Here is a 5727-nt window from a genome sequence, read left to right on the forward strand (position 1 = left end):
AAACATGTCGTAAATAGTGCAACATAGAATCACGTTATGTTATATAATTTGACAGATCATATATCAATCCAGTAAGCATCGTACGAAATCGCAATAACTTAGCAAAAATTGCCACCCAAACTTTGTCTATCTGCTGACGATGGGCCTCAAAGAACAACAAAGTATGTGTCGCTGTACATGAAACATGTATTAATATTGGCAAATAATCGCTCTTCGGACAAGTAACCCTTAGTGGTATAGTGGTAAGGTACACGATTCCGGATACAGAGGTCCCGGGTTCGAGACTCGCTGTAAACTTTTTTTTTATTTTCTTCCAAATTTTGTGGCATTGTATATCTGATCGCAGAAAGTCCGAAAAAGTCGTGCCAAGTACGCATATAGCCTCCACTTTGGTAGGTATTTAGCCTTTTCCTGCATTCTATACGATTGAATTGATTCGTATAGAATGATGTACAGCAAAAGTTATACCAACCAAAATGTTCACTGGGTAGTGGTGGACGAACTGCTAGATAGCTTAGAATGAAGGGGTTTTGAAGTTGTTGGATACGCAGATGACGTAGTCATTATTGTACGAGGCAAATTTGACAGCGTTATTTAATCAAGGATGCAAATTGCTCTCAATCACACACTCTCCTGGTGTCAAAAAGAGAAACTAGGAATAAACCCTTCAAAAACAACAATTGTACCGTTCACAAAAAGACGAAAAGTACAACTCCACCCTCTTTTCTTGAACCAAATACAATTAGTTTACTCAAATGAGGTCAAGTATCTTGGCATCACACTTGACGCAAAACTAAATTGGAACACCCATCTTCAAACAATCATAAATAAAGGTCTCAATTCATGGGGTCTAAAACCCAGTATGATCATGTGGATCTATAAAACAATCGTTCGGCCTAGAATAACCTATGCGTCCCTTGTTTGGTGGCCTAAGACAAAAGAAGCTACGGCTAGAGCTAAGCTGAACAAAATTCAACGTACTGCCTGTATTGCCATAACCGGTGCAGTTCGTAGTACCCCCTCGTTTGCCCTAGATGCTATACTCAATCTGCCCCGGCTGGATCAATTCATAAAGCTGGATGCTGAGAAAAGTGCTCTTAGGCTAAAACGATCAACAGTCTTACTGTCAGGGGACTTAACAGGTCACCTCAGTATATTAAACGAATTTTCGATAAATCCTATTGTTGAGAAATGTAGTGACTGGATGGAAAAAGTGGTAAACTATGACTCACCATTCACGGTGGCCTTTCCTTCTCGTGAGGAATGGGAAGGAGGTGGACCCACCATTTCACCGGGATCTATTACATTCTACACAGATGGTTCAAAAATGAATAATTTGACAGGGTCTGGAGTATACGGACCGAAAACCAAAATCTCTGTCTCTCTTGGACAGTGGCCTATAGTTTTTCAAGCAGAAGTCTATGCAATCAAGGAATGTGCGCAGCTGTGTCTGAAATGAAATTACAGACATGCCACCATCTGTATTTTCTCTGATAGTCAAGCAGCGCTTCAATCTTTGAAGGCTTTCACTTGCAACTCAAAACTTGTGTGGGAATGCATTCTTGCACTGAAATCCCTAGCTGAACGCAATCGAGTTGGATCCCAGGACATACGGGTCTAGAGGGTAACGAAATTGCCGATCAGCTAGCAAGGAATGGATCAACCAATATGTTCATTGGTCCAGAGCCATTCCTTGGCATTTCAAACTCTGCACTAATCACGGAATTGAACAACTGGTTGTTCGATCAAATACAATCAAATTGGAATACAGTTTCCAATGCGAATCAGTCCAAAAGGTTCGTAACAATAAACACGACACAAACACAAAAACTTATAGGTCTCAACAAAAAGGATCTCAGAACATACATCGTTCTAATAACTGGTCACTGCCCAAGCAGATACCACTTATACAAGATCGGTGTCGTCCAAAACACAAATTGCCGTTTCTGTGACGAGACGGACGAAACCTCACAACACCTTCTCTGCACTTGCAGTGCACACATCCATCGTAGGTTCGAAATATTTGGCAAGCATTACTTACAGCCAGCTGATATTTGGAACGCATCCCCCAGGGAGGTGGTTAGCTTTATTAGGCTGATCACGCCAGATTGGGGGAAGTACAACACTGCAACCTAGGACCAGTGCCGTAGCGTGCGGTTGGCCAGGTTAGCACCCGCCAAGGGCGCCAGCCCAAAGGGGGCGCCAAAAAGCGTAAAACACTTGGTAAAATTTTGAAAGAATTAAAACTTCTTTTTAGTTACAATATCAAAACGGTTTTAACAAAATAAATAAAATATATATTTTTTTTAAATTGAAAAAAAAAACATATATGAAGTTTTTAAATGAGCAGAAACAAATATTTTAATTTTCCCAATTTGTATGTTTAAAATTACAAGAAACTCTATCCCACGTACGAATCTTTGAGAAGTTTACAAGTAAAATTGAAATTGTACTGAGCTTAAATAAAGCTTGTTGCACTAAAATTATATTCGTCGAACATGATCTCACTGAATTTCAAGCTTGATCATAATAAAAATTTTCATTGAATACTGAACATGCATCAAACACTATAATGGGTGGGATCCACGAAACTCTAGGCAGTTTCAACAGAAAATTGGGCAAGTTTTCAACAAAATCAAGGAAAGGATACCGATAACTTTGACCATTATCGGTTGATGGATTTTTCACAGGGTTTTCAAAATTTTCAAATAATTTAAACCAGGCCAAAAGTTCTCCCAGCAGACATAGATTTAGAATCTGTAACACATTTTTAATAACATAAAAAAATGTTCTACAGAAGCTGAAACTCGTTTGGTTTTACGAAGATTTTTGAAGTAGTGTGGTTGTAACTATTCATATAATCTAGTTTTTCAGAATTTGACCATCTTTCAAAAAGTTTGCCTGGTCGAGATTTTTCTTATTCATCTTGTGGTTTTTAGGTAGGTCTTCGAACAAATATGTGAGGAAATTACATTTAATAGATCCTTGACAAAACTTCTCTCCCACCGTGAAGTGAAATTTTATTTAAATGTTCTTAAAAACAGCTTTTGAAACATTTGTAATTATTCATAACTTCTGATAACTGACTGTACAAAAAGTATTTAATTTTAATTTAACAACAATTCCTTGAAAATTAATTGAAAACCATTTAATATATCTGATCATTTTTTTATTGATTATCGACAAAATATAAGATTTAGCTCCAGCATGCTGTTTTGCAATGAAATTTCTGGGGAATATCTTGAATAAATCTATGCAAATTTTATAAAAAAAGTCTCATTGAAATCTAGGACAATTTTTTGTATTTCTCTAAGAGTTTCCTTACAGATGAAACAAATTTTAATTTCCGAAGAATCTAAATCACTCTCCCCTTTCTCTAAGAATTTGTTATTATTTCCCTTCACAATTACAATGATGAAGCAAAGTTTTAATGAAATATTCTTAAGGAATCACGGCTTTCAAATTCTGTTTCAAGCATAATTTAATTCTTTTATTATAATCCGAACAAACATAGTAAAAACTACCTAAAACAAATGGTTTGGAGATGTTAGGAGAATTTTTTGAAAAAATTGTATTTCACCTAAATTCACAACGAAAAAAATTTTTTTATGCATCCAGTAGATTCTATAAATTTGTTTTAAGCCATATGAACTGTATATTACCTCAGAGTTGTTCAAAGTACCTTTCAGATAACATTATATAGTTCTCAGGCAGTTTTCAAAGAAATGAAAAAAATATGAATATATCCTTGCAGGAATTAAGTCAATAATTAAATGTGTTCTAAACTACAGAAGATTAGGCTATTTATGATACTATTGATGACTTTCATAAAAAATCATGTAAAAGCACTTTTTGAATTTCAGAAACAATTCTAATTATATGTTAGGGGCCATCCATAAATTACGCAAGGAGTTATGGGAGGATGGGCATTTGAGATTTCTTATGCGCCATAAAAGATATTTAAATTGTCATACGTCTTACGATGTGGGGAGGGGGTGTCGAAAAGCCGCCAAAACTGTCTAACGTTATTTATGGATAGCTCCTTAGCTTTGATTAGGGGGCGCTCAAATGGAGATTCGCCAAGGGCGCCATGAGGTCACGCTACGGCTCTGCCTAGGACTTCTGCCTATCAATGGCAGATGGTTGAAAGTTCAGTCAAATGCGCAAAGTATTCCGGAGGCACATTTGCTACTGGAAAACATTGTGTACATAGAGTAATAGGGTATATCACAGTAGTCCTAACAAATGGACACAGTGATCCAACACCCGACAGAAGAAGGAAGGGAGGAAAATCGAACTTCAATCTCAACTATTAAATGAAGTAGTGCAAACCCAATACGACACGATGACGACATCGACGAAGGTGTGTTTTGTCAATGAGCTGCTCGATTTCATTGACAACAACTCACGTCATCAACAAGCTCAGACAGACACCACCAAACGCACATTCAGTGTGCCTCACAGATATGACTGAATGACCCACTGTCTGTGGTCTGCAGTTGCCACTTTTGGTCGAAGCGAGACAGGTGAACAGCAGGGACAAGATTCTTGGGGGAGGTAACCGACGATCGATGGTGATCTCGTGATCTACGCTACCGTCTGCGGCTGGCTGCTGAACTAGGGGGAGATTAATCTCGTTTTCTCTGTCTGACTCGCGGAGCACTCAGTTTGGCGAGTTGGTCACGTTTTTTTTTGGTTGGATGCGTGTTATTAGCCGCCGTTGCTTACTCGAGCAATGATCACCCGCCTCAGAGAGGTCCAGTTTTTGAAAAAGCTGACAAAAGCCCCATTTCCAAAAACATCTATATACAAAGTCAAACATCCTCCTACAATACCAGATAGTTAAGAAAACATACAACAAAAGAAAATTGTTTTTCTTCATGTTTGGACCCTAAATAGGTCCGAACCGTAAATTTTGTTTCAAAACTCGACTATTTTATCTTCACTAAAACCCATGCATATACAATCCTGAAACACGTTCTATAAAACATTCCATTAAAAAAGTTAAATGCAAAACAAAGGAAATTTTCGCCATAAATTTGCAAATCTGAACCACTGTGCGCCTGTCTGAAGTTGGACGAAGTCAGAGATCGAGACCATGTGATCGAGGGGAGACTATGCGCCTCCTATTTGTTATTGAGCAGTACATAAAATTCCTTTCAACAAACTCGATCGGGGCTTCATTGACGCGAGGTGGTGGTGGTTGTTAAGGCAATTTTTGTTACATAACCGAGGTGGAAATGTGGACCGAGAGCATGTGATCTCAGGTGATGTGGAATACTGTTCTTCCGAATGGATATGCTAGTGGATATTTGCTATCGTGTGACTAGAAAGGGTAGCTCGTAATGGCGTAGCTTTAAGTTGTTTGAACTTGAAAAATGATCTGATGAACGGGTCGCTTTGAACGTTGCCAACCAGAAGGGGGAGAATAGGACATTGGCTCAAAATGCACTAGTTAAGAAAATGCCCTGTTTATAATAGTATTTGCAGTACTTACCGGGCAGAATATACTTAACCCTGAAAGCCCTGGGAGCGAGTTTTTATTTACTTAGGCTTATGCTCAGAATCAAATAAGTTTAATGATATAAGATTCTCACTAAGATCGATTGGATGAGTTAAACTTTCTGCCAGTGGGATTTCCAACCCGGAAGTTCAGGTCTGGACATACGGACAAAAAACACATTCCAACAGCTACACTGCAATCGTTTGATGAAGTTTGAGCATGTC

This window comes from Aedes aegypti, chromosome 2, assembly GCF_002204515.2.
Source record: "Aedes aegypti strain LVP_AGWG chromosome 2, AaegL5.0 Primary Assembly, whole genome shotgun sequence".
Taxonomy (NCBI): domain Eukaryota; kingdom Metazoa; phylum Arthropoda; class Insecta; order Diptera; family Culicidae; genus Aedes; species Aedes aegypti.